The sequence below is a fragment of the Miniopterus schreibersii genome (assembly GCF_964146895.1).
Source record: "Miniopterus schreibersii genome assembly, chromosome: 10".
Lineage (NCBI taxonomy): Eukaryota > Metazoa > Chordata > Mammalia > Chiroptera > Miniopteridae > Miniopterus > Miniopterus schreibersii.
The window spans coordinates 21425795-21446812 of NC_138110.1; the positions used below are offsets into that span (position 1 = coordinate 21425795).

The following is a 21018-nucleotide window of genomic DNA, read 5'->3' on the forward strand; positions in this document are numbered from 1 at the left end:
AGCCAGAACGTAGCCTTGGTCTGTGAAATGGGCTGGCAACACTGGCTGTGAGTTAAAAAGCCCACAGAGCACACCAAGATCCCAGCTCTGTAAGCGGCCTCATGCCCACCCTTGACCTCCTGGTCAACCTGCCCTGGCAAGGAAAGGGCATGACTTCAGGAAGCTGGATTGGATCAGGAGACGCACAATGCAGGACAGCCACAAAGTCACATACGTGGCCCCAACCTTCTCACTATGTATGACGCTTATCTAGGCACAGGTTTTATCTGCATTTCTGGGTGGTGTGCCTGAGCCACACGATCCATCTGTCCCCCCATAGTGTCCAGGACATAATGGGAGGGACCATCTACTAAGACCCCTCCTAAGAGCTCACATGTACTGTCCCCAGGCACTGTCCTAACCACATGTAATAGCTCACTTCAGTTTCACAGTGGCCCTATGACCTAGGCACTATTATCATCCCCATTTTACAGAACTAAAGCACAAGGCACATCCCTGGTGTCTATGAGGGTGAGGAAGAGATGATATGGCCTCTGGTCCCAGTATCAGCTGTGAAGTCCTGGTGAGACTTACTCTCCTGGAATATCTTTGTGAAGCAGCCATAATACCAATACCTGCTTACCCCACACATGAGGCATGAGAGCATGTGGCTAATTCATACAATATGACACACATGAGTGGCAGCTGGTGTTATTTAAGGATACAATAATCCTGGCAATTTCTCAGCTGTTTCCTTGCATAGAAGGGAAGGAAGAGGGCTGGACAGCCAGGAAACACCAACTAAAACTAGATACTCTGGTGAGAAGTGTTGCTAAGGGAGGCAGTGATGCACCAGAGCTGCGAACTTAGCATTTATGGAAAACAGTGGCGATTTTGGTAATAAACAGAACTTGAAACAAATAAAAATCAAGCTAGTTATATATAACTATTTAACATAACTGCAAATCAACCAATTGCTATAAAAGGGGGAAAGGGAGACAACATGCAAAAATTAATATAGTATTCCAGTGAAGAAGTAGATTGATAGCTAAGTCTTTCCTTCAGATATGTTTTAATGCAATAGTGGCACCATATTTTCAATAACATTTTTTAAGTGGTTAAAAACATGAGTGCACACACTTCAATGAGAACCAAGCTTTGATTTTCCAAAGCATCCTCCCAAAATGAAACAGCTTCATTTTATTCAAGTACCTGCTGTTTGTAATATAGTATTAAATGAATGAGGTCAAATATTCTAGGGCAAGTTAGGGGGGCGCCAGGCTTTGGGGACCTCCATTGAGGCTTGGAGAGGGGGCTGTCTATATAGCACATGGAGCTGCCCCAGGAACTGGCCTATACCCACCCCCCACTCCAGCAGGGCCTCCATCCCCACATGGACAGTCTCATCCCCAGGCCCAAAAGGCCCCTGCTTACATTCCTGGTGGCAGGCAAAGCATTTGGCAAAAGAAGGGATACTTCCCACTCCCACAAAAGCCCATTTCGCTTGGGGACCTTCTGGCCTCTGGAATACCTGATGATCAACTCTGGTCACGCTTAAAACAGGCAGGACTGCAGGGAGAGTGGACCACAGGAGGGAGCCCAGCAGAAAGCTGGCTCCTGAGAACAAGGAAGACCCCAATTTGGATAAAGCAAAGGAGAAGTAAGACTTGTCTGAAAGCAGCCAAAAAGAAATGGAAGTCTTTAGAAGCCTTCCCTCCAATTGAAAATCTCCTGAATTCCTGGTTGTCAATAAGATTCTTTCACTGTTTTAGGAGGGGGAGCAGTGTGCTGCTGGCTAGGAGAATGGGGTAGGGCCCAGGACCCAGGCAGGAGAGAGTGCCTAAAAAGAGCCCACCCTGGGGGTGGAGGGGTCCCAAGCCCCACTGAGGCAGGCCAGGACACAAACCTAGGAGAAAGGCAGAGACAACACAAACCTCTGAAGAGGAGACCCTTCTGTACCTACAGGGCAGAGGACCATGGGCCAGAAGGGGAGGGAGGTCTCTTAGGAACCAGGAATCCTCTTAAATCACTAACTTGAATAGGTACCATGGTGGACAGGAGCCAAAACACCCAAGAATAAACTCTCCCCCAAGGTCCCAGTCACCTTCAAAGCACCACCAAGATCAAGGTCAGCTTTCCACTGGCAGTAAAAGTGAGTCACCCTCCCTTCTCCTACTCCTAGGAGCTGTTCAGCCCCAAGGGGAGGGGAAGGCTGTAGCTCATCCCCTAAAACTACCCCCTTTGAGAAAGGATGACTCAGTTAAGACAGCTAATCTGCATACAGGGAAGACCCCAAGGGCCCCTCTTTGTAGCCCCAGGCTCCCACCTCCTCAACAAATGCTGCCTAATCTCTCAACTCCAGGGGCTGATTTAAGGTTATTGGTAGAAGGGAGCAGGGAAGGTGACATTGAGTGTAGGAAGTCAGCCTTTGATGAATTTTATGGCTTGATTCTGAGATAAATCACTCTGGCCCAGGGAAATGACTCCGAAGAGATTTACAGGTTTTAATATTTGTTTGGGGCATTGCAGTTAATTGAAAGGTGCCTCTTCCAGTTACTGCTCTGAAATGTGGACCTTGGACTCCAAGCACTCACTTTTATTGGCATAATTATGATTGTCTAGAAATGGTATTTGTCAGGAGTCCTCATTCCCCCGGGAACAGTGCTCGGTACAGTTCTCGGCCTGCTTGAGTTCCCAACGGCCGGGATCAATTCCTCCTGCAGAAACCAAACAAGCTAAAGTCCCCTCTATAAGCTTGGGACTCCACTGATCTGCTAACCTTACATCCTCCAGAGGTTGTCAGTCATGGCCCTGAAGGTCCTGGGGGGCCAAAGGATGAGGGGAAGCTGCTGACCACCCCAGATCAGTTCCAGTCAACCACCCTGTCCACCCAATTTCACATCAGGCCACCAGTGAGTGGCAGCATGGAGCAATGGGTAAGAACTCAGGAGCCAGACTACTGAATTCAGATCTTGCCTTTCCCACTTAGTAGCTGTGTGACCTTGGGCAAGTTACTTAACCTCTCTGTTTACTGTCTCAATTTTCTCTTCTCTAAAATGAGGGTGATAATAATAACCATCTTACTATGCTAAGTGAAATAAGTCAGACAGAGAAAGACAAATACCATATGATTGTACTTATATGTAGAATCTAAAGAACAAAATAAAGAAAATAGAAACAGATTTCATAGATCCAGAGGACAAACTGATGGTTGTCAGAGATGAAGGGGGTTACAGGGATGGACGAAAAAGGTAAAAGGATGAAGCAGTACAAACTGGTAGTTACAGAATAGTCAAGGGGATAGAAAGTACAGCATAAGGAATATAGTCAATAATATTGTAATAACCATGTGTGGTGCCAGGCGTGTACTAGAAATATCAGGGGGGACACTTTGATTGTCTAACCACTCTGCTGTACACCTGAAACTAACACAAAATAATATTGAATGTAAACTATAATTAAAAAATAAAATAAATAATACCCATCTCACAGGGTTTTCATAAGGATTAAATCAGTGAATAATTGTAAAGTACTTAGTATAGTGCCTAGCACATGATAAGTGTTAAAATAATTGATTTATTGGTGAATAAAAATTTTAAAGTTACTCGAAGAAAGAACTTTGTGCTTAAAATGAAGCTTAAAACCCATTATTCTAGAGCAGGGGTTCACAAGCTTTCTGTAAAGTGCCAGAAAGGGAAAGAGACAGTCAACACTGCATTCCCAGCAGACATGCTCCCACTGTGTTCTTCCAGTTGAAGAAGGCACCCTGAAAAAAGTGACACTGAGGCCAGCACTTTCCATCTGCAATACAGACCCTGGGCTCCCTGCAGGTGGGGCATGGGGGCAGGTGTCTCCTGATTCATCTCTGTAGAGCCCCCAGCAGCCAGCACAGGGTCTTCCCACTATGGAGTTGCTCTGAGAAGGCCAATAACTGTGGGTGACGCTGCAGGGGAGATGATGCCGACCAGGAAGGCTAATGGCAACACTTCTGTGTTTCAGCCAGTTCTAGAAGTGATTGACTAAATGAAGCCCCCTGCCCACCCACTCATGACAAGGGGAAGCTACTTGTTAAATAATTAAAATATAAAAGTGAAACCATACAAAGCATTTACTAACTATAACTGAGTTCACATGATACAAACAGGGTTTTAGAGACATTTCTTTTTTCTTCCCTCCCCTGTAAGTAGAAAATAAAATCTGAACCTCACTGAAGACCTGAGAAGGAATGATACTCCTGTTCTGTGAGACCAGTTCTTATGACCCTCAAATCTCTGACACTCCTCTCACCAAGAAGCAGGGTCTCCATCTCATCCCCTTGAATCTGGACTTGATGACTGCTTGACCAATGGTGTATGGATGTGACATTGAGACATTTCCAGGCCAAGCCTTTAAGGAATCGGCAGCTTGTCCTTCCTGTTTCTTGGAACATTCACTTTCGGAACTCAGCCACCATGCTTTGAGGAAGCCCAAGCTGCCCCATGGAGAGGCCCACATGGAGAAGAACCAATGGTCAGTGCTCTTAAAGTTCATTTGCTCAGGTCACAAAGCTATCTGCTTCCACAAGCAACACAGGAAAATATTCTTTTGTTAGAAATTTGGGAGATGGGGTGAGACTGTAGACCCTAGGTTTAACATTCTGATATATAAATAAAGGACTGTAATATTGTGACTTATAGTAAAAAATTTATCTTTGATTGTTCCTGGCACTGAGCTCCTCAAACGCTTGGAATTTATAAGAGCTAAAAAGGTGCCTTGATATTCATAACAAACCCCTTTCCACCAGTGTTTATGTTAATAAGATGACTTTTGGAAAGCACCTAAGGATGCTGCAGCTGGTTGTCAGGGGAACCAACTATGTGATTGAAGGGCTGGAACTTTCAGTCCCACCTCTTAACCTCCAACCTGAGAGAAGAGAGAGGCTGGTGATTAAATTCAATCACCAATGGCTAATGATTTAATCACTCATGCCTACGTAATGAAGTCTCCATAACAACCCAAAAGGACGGTGGTTCAGAGAGCTTCCCGTTGGTGAACACGTGAGGATATGGGACGAGTGGCACGTCTGAGAGGGTATGGAAGCTCCATGCCCTTCCCCACACCTTGCCCTATGAAGCTCTTCCATCTGGCCATTCCTGAGTTATAGCCTTTTATAATAAACTAGTAACCTAGTAAGTGAAATGTTTCTCTGAGTCCTGGGAACCATTATAGCAAATTAATTGAACCCAAGGAAGGGGTCATGAGGACCTCTAACCTATAGCCAGTTGGAAGCACAGGTGACAACCTGGACTTGCAAGGGTCATCTGAGGGGGGGGATTGGGGCAGTCTTGTAAGACTGAGCCCTTACCCTGTGGGATAAGACACTATCTCCAGGTAGATAGTATCAGAATAGAGCTGAATTGTAGGACACCTAGCTGGTGTCAGAGAATGTCTCGGTGTTATAGAAAACAAACACACTCTGCATATTAGGGGAAGAATTGTATGAAGCTAAGATACTTGGGGTGAAACTAGAAAGAAAAAGTAGGTCTCAGGAGGATCTGAAGGTAGGGGCAATATTTTTATCATAAAAAATTTTTGTCTTGAATTGTATGAACATATCCACAAATTTGAGAATAAGGTCCAGAGTCGCAACCTAGGTGTAAGATGACAGTTGGGGGAAGTCCTTATTTCAAATATTCAAACCCACATTGGGTTCAGAATACGGAACCCCTCAGATGCCCCTTGCAATTCCAGGTTGTCACCTGTGCTTCCAACTGGCTATAGGTTGGAGGTCCTCATGACCCCTTCCTTGGGTTCAATTAATTTGCTATAATGCTTCCCAGGACTCAGAGAAACATTTTACTTACTAGGTTACTAGTTTATTATAAAAGGCTATAACTCAGGAATGGCCAGATGGAAGAGCTTCATAGGGCAAGGTGTGGGGAAGGGAATGGAGCTTCCATACCCTCTCAGACGTGCCACTCGTCCCATATCCTCACGTGTTCACCAACTGGAAGCTCTCACAATACGGAAGAGAAAATTCTGGCTTAAATGTTGAGTTACAAGCAGTTGTCTCAACATCAACATAACTCTTCTAGATTATCTGAATTTGAGTAGCAAAACTTTGTCAGGTTTACTAGAGTGAGTTAGCTCTAAAATGCACCCCTTAGTTATTAACTTTAGACAAGAGTATTGGTTGGAGAATGGATATCAAATAGAACACTCTTGATTGTAGCACATTTGTTGCTAAGATGATCTTTTTAACTAATATATTACCTGTCAGTGTTCTAAAGTTATTCAGGTGCCAATTAAGAAGTTTCTGGTTAGCAAAATCCTGGATAACAGAAGTTATTGTTTCAAAGTCAAAATTTGCTAAACAGGTGCTTTAGGAAAAAACTGGACCCTATATAAAAGGATTCTTTGCTTTACAAAAATATTTACTAAGGTTATCTTTACGTAATGACCACCTTTTGTGAATTCAAATTACAATCATATGTATAAATGTTTTATATAAATAAATATTTAGGAACTCCCATTTGTTACATGAAAAGAGGTAGCCTTGGGCTAAAACTGGACATGTATTATTCAAAACGTTCCCCGTGCCAAGTGACATAAGCCCAAGCCAAAGTTGCTTATGCTGCATTTCCCAAAATTCAGCACTTTGTTTGGTGTTGTCTGTCATACCTGTGTATCAGTTGTAATAATATCCTTAACCTTATATTGACTTTTTATTAAACTTAGTTTCCTGCTAAGCAATAATGAAATCACAAGTTTTTTTAATGCACATCTGAATAAATACATGTTTTTAAATTTTTTACAAGTTCATAGACATTCAACTGGAAATCAGCGTATACCCCATCAGTAGTGTGAATGAAATACTTTAAGGCATGGGGGGTTGGGGTGTTACTGAATAGAGAACCAGCCCTTAATTTGTTTTCTCACTGGCAAGTGTGGTATGTGACCTTGGCCTAGTCACCTGCTTTTTCTTGCCTCAATGTCCCCCCTGGAAGCATCACATTGACCAGCCCAGCTCTCTAATCACCTCACAAGAATGCCAGGAGTACTAACCCCCTGGTGTTGCTGACAAAAGCATGACAGGAGATGATAATGGACAACCACCCATCCACAGCAATCAGGGGTGCTCAGTGTCCATTCACCCACTGTGAGCTGAAGCATTCAGCTGGCCTCTTTCCTCCCAGCCCACTGAATGCTTGGGATGGAACTATTAAGGTCATAAGCAGGTAGCTGGGGAGCTAGGATCTTGGTACTCTAGTGCTTTTCTGGTTCTAAAATCTATTACAGATACATTAAGTAAACTTGGCCCTAATGAGGTAACTAAAATCACTAAAACCCTGTGGGGATACACCAGGAGCTAGGCTGCTGGAAGTTTAAGACCAGGTCCCCAAGAGAGTCCACAGGAGCTCAGCCAACCTCCTTTTGTCTTTGCTGCCCTGTTTTCAGTCTGTGGATTCCTGGAACCACCCACCACCTTCTCCTTAACCCCAACATCCCCTGCCATCCACCTGGGTTTCAGAGGAAATGGAGACAAGATCGCTAAAGACACAGAGGTTTGTTGCCCACACGGCTGGTTTCTCTCTGACACCGGCGAGGCTGCAGTCAACCACGTTTGTTTCACCCAGAGGAAGGAAACACATTACGTCACCTACCAGCAACCCTTTCCCCGCACCTCTCTGGATGTAAAAGGAAGCCCACATCCTTACAAGACCTGGAATACAGCCTGGCACAGGGTGGGGGTAATTTTTACCTTGCTGAAAAAAAATCAATTTTATCAGGAAGGAACAAACTGCCAACTGGCCAAACCAGGCAGATCTAGAGCTGCTACCTTAGGCGCAGGCAAATGTTGAAGATAACGTCACAGGGATTCTTCCTGTCTATGCCTCAGAGGTCTGGCACTGGGGACCTCAGGAAGAGGTGATTGACTCATCCAATTTCTGAGGTTGCTGAGGGGAAGAGATCCATATGTGAAGTGACTTTGTCCGAGGTTACCCAGTTGGCATTAGTGGCAGACCTAAGACCAGTGACCTTTCCAGAACACCAGAAGGAGACCTCAGCATAACTTGTCAGTCCTTGTGTGTGATGGTTAAGAGGCAAAACTGGAGCAAAATGGGCTAGGCCACTTCTTAGGTGTGCAACCTAGGGGAAATTACTTAACCTCTCTGTGTCCTCATTTTCTCATCTATAAAACAGAGGCTGTGAAGGCTAAGATAACACATGTGAAGTGCTCACTAGCACTTTAACACTATAATACTTAACAAATGTCAGGGTTTTAACATTATTCTTGGATTGCTCCAGGGTTTCCAGAGAAATACCACCTGTTCAATCCCCGAGTTGACAGACATCTCCCCCAATGCCCAAAACACAGTAGCTCACAGAGCAGAGTTCAGGACTTTAGAGTCACACAGGCCCAGATCCATAAGCCTGGCCTAACAAAACAGCACAGACTGGGTGGCCTGAACAAAAGAAATGCACTGTCTCACAGCTCTGGAGGCTAGAAATCCGCAATTAAAGGGCAGCAGGGCTGGTTTCTTTTAGGGCCTCTCTCCTTGACTTGCAGATTGCTGTCTTCTCACCGTGTCCTCCCTCACATGGTTGTCCCTCGGTGTGCATCTACTCTGTGTCCTAACCTCTTCTTTTAAGGACAGCAGTCATATTGGATTAGGGACCACTCATAGGACCTCGTTTTACCTTAATCACCTCTTTAAGGGCCTCATCTTCAAATACAGTCACATTCTGAGATCATAGGGGTTAGGACTTCAACATGCCTTTTTTGGGGGAGGGATCCAATTCAACCCATAACAGCATGGTAGGTTACTTTTCTTTGTCTTTAGGAAAGAAAAACATATGTAGAAATCCATAAATCCTATCCAGGGCACTGTGCTGGGCCACACTGAACTGGTTCTGAGTCTGGAGAGACGTCCAAAATGAGCCAGTGCCCTTCCTCAATCTATAAATATGCATTTTGCTTAAAAAAATTTTTTTTTTCATGAGCATGGATTCTATGGCTGGCACTGCCCTAGCCCTGTGGGAAATCCATAGGTGACTCAGACTAGGATACTATCTTCAAGGTGCTTATGATCTCAGAGAACAGATCAGGCAAGGGTCCAACGATGGGAGTGATGGAAAGTGCTAAGTGCCCTAAAGATTTATAGACCAAATGCTGGGGTGAGAGAGGAAGATAAAAATGACCACAGGAGAAGAGTGTAGAAGAGCCCAGAGGGGACAGATTTGCCCCCGGGGGTTGTTGGGTGGTGGCCAGTGGCCTGAATTATTTGCATGTATGATGGGAATGGTGGTTTGGGGAGGGGAAGGTGATGTCCACCAACATCTTCCCATGGCCTACATTCCCTAGGGCCAGAGTTCCCAATCAGCATGGGCAAGAGACCCGACTCTGCTAGATATAAGGTATCCAAGATGCTCTGAGAAGCAATTTCCTCTTTCAATCTCATGGTCACCTGCAAAGGTGACCACTGTCTGCCATTGATCAGCCAGAGCCTCAGCCCTTCAGGCATCTCCAGTCCTGCTGTCCAGACTACCAGCCACATAGGTTCCCTCCCTCTGGACAATTCTGCCTGCTGGGGTTCTCTACCTGGCCCCGGTGCCAGGAAAGTTGGAGGGGGCAACAGGAGAGAAGGGGCATAGAACCCACTTACTGAGACCACACATGAGGCCTTCATGGGACACCTGGGGTCCCATGCCCCAACATTTCCTGTGTGTTAAGAAATTATAATAACTAGAAAAGGAAAAACTATAGTGAAAGAAAGCAGATCAGTGGTTGCCAGAGCCAGGGGGCTGGTTTTTTTAAAAAAACAAAAACCTCAATTGTATTGAGGTATAAAAATTTTTATCTCAATAAAGCTGACATTTCCCCAAATAAATAAAATCACATTAAAATTTGATGAGGCAAACACTAATCACTGTTTCCCCAACCACCATTCCCCACCCTACTTCCCCACAACCACAGCTCACCTCTACAGAGGAGGCAGAAACCACCAAGACTCACTTTCTCAACTTCTACTAGATATTAAACTGATAAGGACAGATAGTACGCTTGATCTTACCCAAACAGCCGAGAAGTGATCTCAACCTCTACTAGAGCTGAGGCATTGGATATTGACACATTTCTCTTCAATGGGACCTGACAGAAATTTTAGTGAGGGGATTCTGGAAAAATTTTCCCTCCCTGATAAATTAAGACACAAGGAGAAACTAGAAACTCACCTTTGTGTCTGCTTTGAGATACAGTTACATCAGAATGTGATGTCTGGAGCAGTTGTAGCCATGCTATGACATGAGTGGACAAGCCTGAGGACAAAGGCTGATATAGTGAAAATGGAAGCGTGGGAGGTTAGAATGAGTCCTTGAAATTATACTGAATTAACCAACCCTAGAACCCCTATCTTCAGACTTCTGGCTATGTGAGTCTACAAACACCTTGCTTTTAAAGCCACTGTTAGTCCAGTAGCCAACATCCAACAAGCCAGGTGCTTTTATCTCTCCAAACTTCCATTTCCAACCCCAAATCTAAGATCATGGAGAGGTATAAGATAGAGCCTTGTGGCTGGAATCTGAGCCCCATCAGAAAGCTGAGTCTACGGTCCCCACAGTTGTACTTTCCTCTCTAGTCCCTAAACAAAATGAGGAAACAGATGCTGGTTTCTCCTGTGGGCGAGCCCTTCTCCCATCGCCCCATGTGCATCCTGCAGTGTAAATGATAATAGCGTTAGGTGTGACCCACAAGCATACACCCTCTCTGGTCCATGTGGCCATAAGGGCCCATTTGTCCAGGACAATCCCAGCTTACATATGTGCCCCAGCATGATTATTAATAGCAGCCCCTTTCACTCTCAAAAGTGTCACTCTCTCCACAAAAAAGTAGTCACTTCTGGCTGCCTCGGCACACTTTTCTTTCTTCTTACCCAGTTCTTCACACATTACACGAGCATGAGACCAGTCTGTCTTTCCCACCAAGATGCAGCCAGGAGGCAGGGCCCCTGCCAGGCTCACCAGAATTCATCACCTCATTCAGAGCCTGGTGCACAGCAGGTGTCTGATGCACATCCACTAAAATGAACCAAATGTTAATGGGGTGAGAGCCTGAAGCTAAAGGATTGAGGAAAACCAATACAATGTGGGCAGGAGGAACAATTTTTGGAGGAAGGAGAGGAAAAATTGGGTTCTTTCCCAGAATCCCTGGCCCTCCCCACTGAGTGCTGTCAGCACAGGGTCCGGTGTGAAACTGGCAGCGTACATCCGGGCGTTAAGCTGGCCGATGCAACCTTGCTGCACAGGCAATCATGTTCCTTGTAACCTGTCACAGCACCTAGTGAACAGGTGAACCCACAGATGCCGACCATCCTGTAGATGAAAAGGAACAGAAAACCTCTGCCTCCTGACAAAGCCCAGGGCACTGCAGACCAACTCCAAGAGACAGGTAAACAGCATTCTCTCAAAAACACTCTGATTGTGAACACCATCCTATTTGGTGACACATCAAGATGTGGATTCTCCAGGAGGCCAGTTTCTTTATCTCACAGTTTAAAATCTTAAGTATTTCAGCAAATGCCCCATAAATATGATAAAGACCTGTTGGTCTTCCTCAGCTAGTGGTAAGATCATGACATTGCTACCCCAGGGATTAGGCCCTATAAGGGAATAGCACAGGGACTATCAGCTCCACCCAGTTGATGGAACCACACACATTCTTTCTGAACAACTTCAGGCTCAATTGCCACAGCTACAGTTAGGCACTTCCATGTCCCATGTTTCTCTCCTTCATGGAAGTTACTTTTATTCAGTGAGGCAAACAGAGAATGCTTAGCACTGTGCCTGGCACATAATAGACACCCAATAAACACCAATTCCTGAATCACTTACTTGTAAGCCAAAATGTATTCTGGGTGTTGGAGGAAAGAACTTGCAGTGTGTTCTGTTGTTTCTCCCGTGGTAATCTGAAAAGCACTGAGCCAAAGCTTCTCAAAACTTCTATAGCAAAAACTGCATCTACACAGCCAGCTCAGATAAACTTACATCTGATCTTTAAAGGCTCCTTCTGTGCTAAGTAAGTTAAGAGAGAAGTCGGCTGGACTGTAACAGAATCTTAGCTTGACAAATTAAGGCCCTTCCATCAGAAGCAAGCAGGATGGTGAAAGGCATGGAAGGCATCTCTCCTAACAGCCAAGGGGCGATGGGTGGAAATGGCTGGGCAGTGACTGCAGCACATTGAAGGGCTTCCCAGCTGCAAAAGCCTTTTGGTAAGAGGTGGTGCTGCCTCATAAGCAGTAGACTCCCGGCCATGGGAAGTGTCTGAGCAAGTGCTGATGTATTCAGGACTGCCACACAGTGGGGATCGGCGAGGTGATCTGTAAGGTGTCTCTCCAGTTTGAAATTCTAGGAACTCAAGACTCTGGGCTTGGGGGAGTCAATGTGACGCGTAGTCTGTGGCAGGAGTAGAAGCTGAAAACGGCATAGGGTACCCTTAGGGGGAACCTGGACAGAAGCCTTATCTGTAAGTACCTGGTCCAAGTAAACGGCTGGGGAGAGCATTCTGGCCTTCCTGGACAATTTGTGTGCAGGCTTCTGCTAAGAGATGGAACCCCAGGGCAGGAACAGCCTCTCATGCAGCCCTGCACATGCCTCTACCAGTGTGCATTTGTCCTGAGGCCCTTTTAAACGGTTTCAAACAAGGCTGCTCTCTCCTCTTCCTCACTCACTCAGGCCATCCAGGTCCTGCAGCATCTCTCTAAAGTTGAGACCCAAGTTGGTGAAAGGTGAAGAGCCCCAGAATCTTCTTTGCACCCCTGAAGACCTAGGAACCACAGACTGAAGGACCCTGGTCCCCAGAAACTTTAAATGCTAATTCCTCCTCTTGGGGATCTCCGGACCACATCCAAAAGCAAAGCAATTTCCAGGGAAGATTTTTTTTTCTCACCCTAAATCCAGACCAAGACTGACAAACTCCTCCCCACCCCAACCCAGCTATGCACCAATAGGCTGATATCTAGTCTGTCCTTTCTCACTCCTGGCTCTGGAGATGCTATCAGGACTCAACCCCCTTTGGTTCTGAGACCAGTAACCACCCATCAACACCCCCATCCCAGACCACCACCCACAGGACTGGCCTAGCATATGAGCAAGCTTCCTGTCCAGACTTACTTTTGAGTCCCCTGGTTTTTCCTTACACTTAATGAGCTTAGCTCTTCCTTGAAAGGATGCTAGTTATATTTTATACAGCATTTCTGGGTACTTGGTAATTGGAAGGTTTTCAAGATTTTACTCCACTGTGGCACTAAAAATATTCTAAATCAGTATTGGGATACCCTCTTTGAACTTGTTTATGGAAACCTTCCCTGGCTGACCTCCCACCCCAAACAACTGACTGGCCACATCCCTGCAGATCCACAGACATAGTGAACATCTACTATGTGCCAGGCACTCTCTTAGGCCCCAAGGATTCAAAACTGAAAAGACTGGAGCTCTGCCTAAAACACACAGCTCTAGAAAAATGCAGTACAGCAGGAGAAGTAGCCACTCTTCTATTTAATTTGCACTCTAGTCTGTCCAGGTTGTTTCAGCTTTTAAGTGGCTTCATATGTCCACATCCTGTCTCCCAACTAGACAGCCTGCTCCACATCTTCCCTGTCCTTTACTCATGCCTCTGGGGCCCGGGATGTCGCTCTGCTCACCAAGAATGTTAAAAATGAACATGCCTGTACCCTAACTCCCTCTAATGCTTCCAGCTGAAGCTTACCCTTGGCTATCACTGGATTCTGCCAGCTGGGCCTCCAGCATGACACAGCATCCCCGCCCGGCTTCCCTGATGACAGCAGCATACAGTGTGACAAAGGATTCTCTGACAATGGGAGGAAGAGGTCTCCTCTCATTGTCTGCAGCAGGCCTACCACGGTCCACTCAGCAGCAGACCGTTCTTCACTCCCTGGTCTGTGGCTCCTGCCCACACTGCTTCCTCGGGGTTCTACCCTGCGCATTGTGTCACCACTGGACTATCCTAGCAGCCATTCAAATTCAACGCATCTAACATTAAACTCCCCACAATCCTCCTTCTCACCCCAACCCTGGCAGATCTGCTCTAGCAACCAGAAGGTCACTCCTTGGTAAAGTCTGCCATCCACCAAGTCAGTGAGGCCAGAAACCTGGGAGTCACTAGGACTCTTTCCTTATCCCCCAAAACTAGGCAATCGCTGAAGACTGCACTCCCTAAATATTTAAAAATATATAACCTTCTTCCATCCCCAAACACATGGTCGTGGTTCCAGGCCTCATTCCCTGTGACCTGGATACTGTTTGGAGCCTGTCATTTCCTCATCTGCCCTGCAGCTGCCCAGCTCCCAGCCATGCTCCCTTCTGATCCACGGTGGCAGGCCTCACCTCTGCTTAAAGCCCCATCCTCCATGCTCTACCTGCAGGCTAACAGCCAAGGGCCTCAGCCAGGCTCACAAAGCTCCTCAGATCTGAGCCTTGTCTGCCTCTCTGCCCTGTACTCGATCTCACTGCTTCTGTCCCTTCCTATACCCAGTCTCAGGCCTCTTCACCTTTGCACATACTGTTCCTACCCCTGAATGCCCTTCTCCTACCGCCTCTCCTGGTTAATTCTCTTTCATCCATTCAGATGCAGCTCCTGGGTTATCTCCCTTAGGAAGCCCTCCCTGATCTTGAGGCTAGAACAGGTATCCCTTGTCCATGCTTACTGTAAGGCCCTCGGAACTTTCTACCACTGCATTTACTGAACCATACTGACTGTAAATATTTGTACTTACCACACCATACTGAAGTTAACTGTATATGGGCCTGTCTCTCTGGCAAGACAGTGGGCTTCTTGAAGGCAATGGGATCTGTGCCTGTTCACTGTTGTAGCTCCAGCTTCTGGCACAGAGCTGGGCATAGAAACAGAGCCCAATCACTATTAAGGAGCTCCTTCTGACTACAGGATGATCCAACAAACCTTCTTAGTCTGCTCTACTACCAGTCCCAATACCCAGAATTTCCCTTTTAGTACTTTTGCGCCATTGCCCCAACCAAAAACCTCCTCCAGGTCCTCCACAACCCCAGACCTATTCCCAAATTCACCTCTTCTGTGAAATCATCCCAAACTGGCCCCAGACCACTGCTATGATCACTGCCTCCCATACTATATCCAACCCACCCCCTGAGTAAATCAGCATTTGGGTCTGGCCCTGTGGCTGGATATGAGCCAACAAGGGACATGTTCTGAAAAGTTCGAGGCCCTCTACTCAAAAAAATTGTAATGATGATGTGACATGGTGGCCACCTCAGCCCTGGGCAGTGGATTTGAAGTCTGAGGACAATGGTTCAGATCCCTGTTCTACTATTTAGTTGTGGCTTGGGAGTGTCATTAACCACAGAGGCTGTTTCCTCAGCTGCAAAATGGGAATAATGATAAGAGTCTCACAGGACTATTAAAAAAGAAGATGAGATCAGATGTGTGAAAAGCGTAAAGCCAAATCAAATGCTGAGTATTATAACAGTCTCCAGTGCCAACCAACCCCCTACCCAACTCCAGGACCCCCACCACTAGTAGTTTTTGTCCTTACTTGAGTCAAGTGAGAATCGAATGAAATCTGTGGGTCTTCTTTCTAGAAAAATACACATACATAACAGCTTTGCAAACACTTTCAGGAGGTTCCTGAGGACCTTGCAATGGGAAGGCCAAACTTAAGAGTGCTGGAAGGTCCCAAGGCCCACCACCTCTCCCAGATTCCTGGATACCAAAGATGAAAGAGAGGGCAGGGAAGGCCTGGCTAATCTCAGAGGAAAGCAATCTCAAGACAATAAGATGAATTCCAGAGCCTCTCCTGGAACTAGAGGGGAGGGGAGAAGATGTAGAATTCTTACTCTTTAGGAAGTAAGAACCCCACTTCTCACCCCCCACCTCCAGAAAGCACCATGGTATAGAAAAAGAAAATTAGATGATGGACTGGGATTTCTTGTCCCACTCTCCCAAGGGCTCCTAGCCACTGTGTGCAAGTCATTTCATCCCTCTAGGCTTCAGGGTCCTCACAGGGAGATCAGCTCATCAACAAGGCCTTCCCAGCTCTGGGTGCCTAGGAACTGAGGATGGGTCTGTTCTCACCCTGTTCTGAACTACAGCTCTGGCCTGGGGTTAATTCAGAAATAAGAGACAGATGTCAATAGTCAGTATGGTGATAATTCAGGGAGAAGGCCACCATCACAGCACTGTTCTAAATAAAACTGTGTCCAGGATGAGGCAGGAGGGCAAAAGAGCAAAGCCTGAATGTGAGCAGCTGAGCTCAGGTGACCAGTGAATCAGCAGTGAGATCCAGAGGTAGAGGATCCCCCCAAAAGAACATCAAAACAGGCTGCCACATTATTGGGTAAGCTATGCAGAAATACCATCATGTTTGGAGAATTCCCCATAACTGCAATTTGCCCGTCTGTTTGTGCCTACTGTTCTTTATGTGGGCTCAGGATTCTCCATCCTCACGACCACTTCCTGCTTCCTCCTTCATGATCTGAACTGCAAACAACAGAACCTTAAAAACAAGGGCAGTGGACTCCACAACTGAGAAGAAATTGGAGGACAGTGTCAGGAACCCCAGAAGTGAGTTTGGGAATGGATACAGAGTGCATCCATATTAAAACATCTACGCAGACTTGTAAGACAGACACTAAACTCAGGCAGAGACTGAGTGAGACCTTGACCAAAGCCACAGCCTATCACACAAGATAGCAGCCTATCACAGCCTATCACAGCCCATCACAGCCCAGCAAAGCCAAGGCAGGACCATGGAGAACAACCTGTGAGCCCCTCATTGCTCAGCTGAGTAAGCTGTTGGGTGGCTTCAGAGTCATTTCCTACTAGCTGCTTAACTTCTACAGGACACACAGTATCTCTAGACCCACCTGGGAGGTTCCAAACAGTCTGAAGTCCAAAATAACAAGGGACATTAGGCTCTTCTTCTTTTGTTACTTCTTTTTGCATTTGCTCTAGGATAGGAGCTGGCATTCTGAGTCCCTTGAAACCAACATATGTGAAATTGATGTAGTCCCAGGGTACTTGCTCTAAAATATTTATGATTTATTCCCTCCTACAGGGTCTGAATCATCCGTATTATTGCATTGCAGCTTAGCTGTTACTGCTATATTATCTTTGTGTGCCCCAAACACAGCATATCTAGCCTAAGGTAGGTGCTCAATAAACATCTGTTGGACTTAAAATCTTACATTTATCTCCACAGTTAGAATAGGTTTTTGGCAAGCAGGGGCCATATGTGACATTTTCTTTGTATACACTTCAAGCTGTACAACAGGTAGATGCTCAATATATATTTGGGAATAAATGGTTGTTTAATTGGCTGAACCTAATAACCCTTCTTCAGGCTATGTCTGAGAACCTTCATGTACACGAACTCTGAGAAATACATATATACACATGTTGGAGGTCTTTGCTTTTTGGGGGGCTTCCCCATCCCTCGAGATGGCAGGGACAGGGAGTATAACCTGAGACGGTTTCTACACTCTAAATCTGATGGTTTTGAAACCAGTGACTAAAGAAAAAACCTTGAATCCAATAAGAACTCCATTAACACACCCATATGAACATAGGCATGTGTTACATAAACATGTGTACCATATGCATTTATTACATGCACGTATGATTCTGGAATATGCTAGATGTATCAAAACTGATAACCATTCACCAACAGGATATTTTCAGATGAGTGATAATATCAGCAATGCAGACTTCTATTCTTTAGTGGCTATTATCATTAGGACTGGTAGCAAATCAAAAGTGTTTTGAGTAATTACCAGCATTAATTTACCCCCTTTCTCAGGTTCAGTACTTCCTGGGGTGCCAAGACCTACTCTGAGGGGGGAAAAAGTGGCTACTATTTCAACTAAAAGCCATAGGCTGAGAAGAGAAATCACAGAGAGGGGAAAGTAGCCTTTCTCCCACTGAGTCATGGCACTTCTTGAGCCCCTGTGTGCTCATCTGTAAAATAGAGTTAATACCTCCTACCTCAAAGGACCCTCTTAATAAATGCAATGTATACAAGGGGAGAGGGGATCACCCTGTAAAGTCATACAAACACATTACTATTCTAGCAATCTGTTAATCACTGATGACACTGAACCCCAGAATGCGGTACAAAATTACTGCCTCTAAAGCATACACAATCCAGGACAGACACCTGACACAGCAGATGAGGTGATCTGTATGTAAACCGAGTCCTGTTTCAAATACTCAAAGGGAGTTTCCTCAGGCAACCCAAGTGCGTCCTGTGAGGGGCTGAACATCTTCTAAGGTTTGTTTGGTGCATTCTGTTCTCATGTACTTGGGTTTTCTTGAAAGCCAGGCAATTTCCTCTCGAGGTCCGAGCATGCTCGCAACCGGGATTCCTTAGGTTTTGGGCACAGAGCCGGTGCTTGGCCAGAGGGCTGGGCTGAACAGCCTGCGGCTCCTCTTCGCCCTCTGGGCGGCACCTTCTCTCTCCTCCAGCTCAGCAGCAGCAGTGCTCATGCTGTGTCACTTTCGTCCGCCGGAGCCTCTAGCCGCTGAGGAGCCAGCAGCTCCATCAGCTTCCTTCCTTAGCATGGGGCCTCTAGCCCAGGAGATAACCGACCCCCCCGCCACGGAGCCGAGCCAAGCGGGCGGAGCCGGCAAAGGCATGCGTCTGGGCATCCAGCAGAGGCGAGGGCGGTAGCACTGGGCTGGGCCTGGGCAGGGACCGCGGGCCAGCCTTTGGCCCACACTGCCTCCTAGATGAAGAATTGGGAGGGGGACGCAGAGTGCGCAGATTCCCTCCAGGGTAGGTGAAGGAAGCAGCGGGTGCAAGCATGCGTACCCACAGAGCGCCTAGGTACAAGGGTCAGCCCGAGCATGGGGGGTGGGGGGCGGACACGACGACACGTGTGTGCCGTTGGCTTCTCCAGGCCCAGCCAGACCCCCCCTCCCCAGCACCACCAAGTAGGCAGCCAGTCTGCTGGATTTGGGGGTGTTGGAGGTGCGGAATTAGGGACTGAGGGTCTCCCGCCACACAGCCGGCCTGGGACTCCCCTGTGAACCCCTCGCACACGCAAGCACTACCCCCTCTCCAAGTAACAAGGGCGCGCACGCGCGCGCGTACATACAGGACTACAAGCCCAACTGGGACCACCAGGGGGCTGATGGGACCTATCTCCACGGAAATCAGGGCCCACTCGTGTCCCCACTACGCTGCGGTCTGCGGCTCCTGCCCCCCACCACGCGCGCTGGAGCGGTGTGTACACACAAACAGCTGGGCGGGGGAGACGACTCCTCACTCCCAGGGGGTGGGTACGCACCCCGCGGCGCCAGCCACCCCTCCCCTTTACACGCCGCACCCCCTTTCTGCTCACGGCTGCCCCCCAACCCCAACCTTGCAAACTCCATGAAACCCAACAGCCAACACAGCCCAGACGAGGGACTCGGACCCCCGCTAGTCTTTTAATGCCAAAGGAGAGACATACTCAACTCTGCGCAGTCCCCGGGACACCTCCTCCAGACGCTCCTAGGCTCCAACACGCAGCCCTCGGGAGCCCCAGACCTCCGCCGCAGACCGAGCCACCGCCCCCTGCCCACCCTCCCCCAAGACCGGCGTCCGGGACAAGTCACCTGCTCTTCGTCCAGAAAAACCGGAGCCGGAGCCCACCCCGCGGCCGCTCGAATCGCTCGCTACCGCGACCCTGGTATTTCAAAGCCTGTCAACTTAACCCCAGCGCCGCCGAGCGGATCGATTCCCCAGGCCCAATTACACCGCGGCGACAGTAATAATAATTTTAAAAAGCCAACAGAATCACCACCGTGGGGAGTGGCCAAAGCTGCAACCGAAATGGATCCACCGATTCGGTTTCCTCCTCTGCTCCCATCCCCCGTGCCCCCCGCGGCCCGCAGGCTCACCGGGGACAGAGGGAGGGTGCAGACTGTCTAGACGACAGCCATCCCCGCGCCCGCGGGGACGGGCGCGCACACACACACACACGGCCGCTGCCACCGACACAATCAGTCACCAGAGGAGGGAGGGGCGGCGTGGAGACACTCTCTCGGGGGTCCCTCCTGCAGCCGCGAGGACAGCAGCCTCCGGCCGGAAGGGGCTACCCGGAGCCGCGCTCCTACCTCGGCCGAGCACGGTCAGAACAGCTGCAAGTTTGGCCGCTACTAAACCAACTGCTTCATGCAGCAAATGCGGGCTTCAAAACAAAAGGGAGAGGAATCACGCTCGCTCTCTTCCTCCCCCCGGGTCGGAACCCGGCACATGACAGCGGCTACACAGCGCGGTTCCAACGCCGGCCGGGCTCCAGCCACGCGCCCTCAGTACCCCTCCCCACCAGAGCTCCAGGGCCACGGCTCCCCACGGGGCGGGGCACCCGGCAGGGAAGGGGCAAAACCCCGGGAGTGGCGAAGCCGTGGAGTGCGGTCCTTGACAGAGAGGGGGACCGCGGATGAGCGCGGACGCCGGGCAGCTCGGGGCTCAGCGACGGGGAAGGGGATAATTGTTTCGGGCGGTTTTCCCGGATTTACCTATAAGCACGCGCACGTCACGCAGCCTCCGCCAGGGTCCCCGAATCGTTCGGCAAGCTGAGGTGACTAAAAGAGGGGGGCGGGCAGGGGGGATGCTCACCTCCGGATTCCTCTGGCCGCAGCTCGGAGCCCGAATCGGGGGTGGGGGAAGGGGGCAGGGAAGGGGAAGGGAGGGAGGAGGCTCGGGAGAGCCGACTCCAGCCGCGAGTTCCGCGCGTCCCGGCTGCGGAGGGGTTCGGGCGCCCCAGCGCACAAACCCAGCCAAGAAGGGAGGGAGGGAAGGGAACGAGGGAGGGAGGGAGGGGTAGGTGGGGCGGGAGGGAGGGAGTAGAGGAAGGAAAAAAATATATCCCTGCTCTGACACAGGGAAAGAGAATGTAGGAGAGTGACGTCCAGGCCCCGCCCTCCCCTCCGGCCACGTGCAAAGACTTGAAAGGAAAGAAGGCGGCGCCAGGCCTGCTGGGTAATGTAGTTCGCCTTTCTTTGCCGGGATGGCGGGCACCGGA

The 21018-nt window shown here is 48.2% G+C and overlaps 1 protein-coding gene across 7 annotated transcripts in view; it reads right to left on the reverse strand.

Annotated features, from left to right (window-relative positions):
• CTIF (cap binding complex dependent translation initiation factor) overlaps positions 1 to 20780 on the reverse strand; it is a 248619-nt gene extending 227839 nt beyond the window's left edge. For 3 of the 7 annotated variants that reach the window (XM_081148376.1, XM_081148370.1, XM_081148377.1), the window contains exon 1: positions 20613 to 20700. The gene's annotated coding sequence lies outside the window, so the exon portion shown is untranslated. The other 4 variants (XM_081148375.1, XM_081148374.1, XM_081148371.1 and 1 more) reach the window with 4 other exon arrangements.
• Between the last annotated feature and the right edge of the window lie 238 nt (positions 20781 to 21018).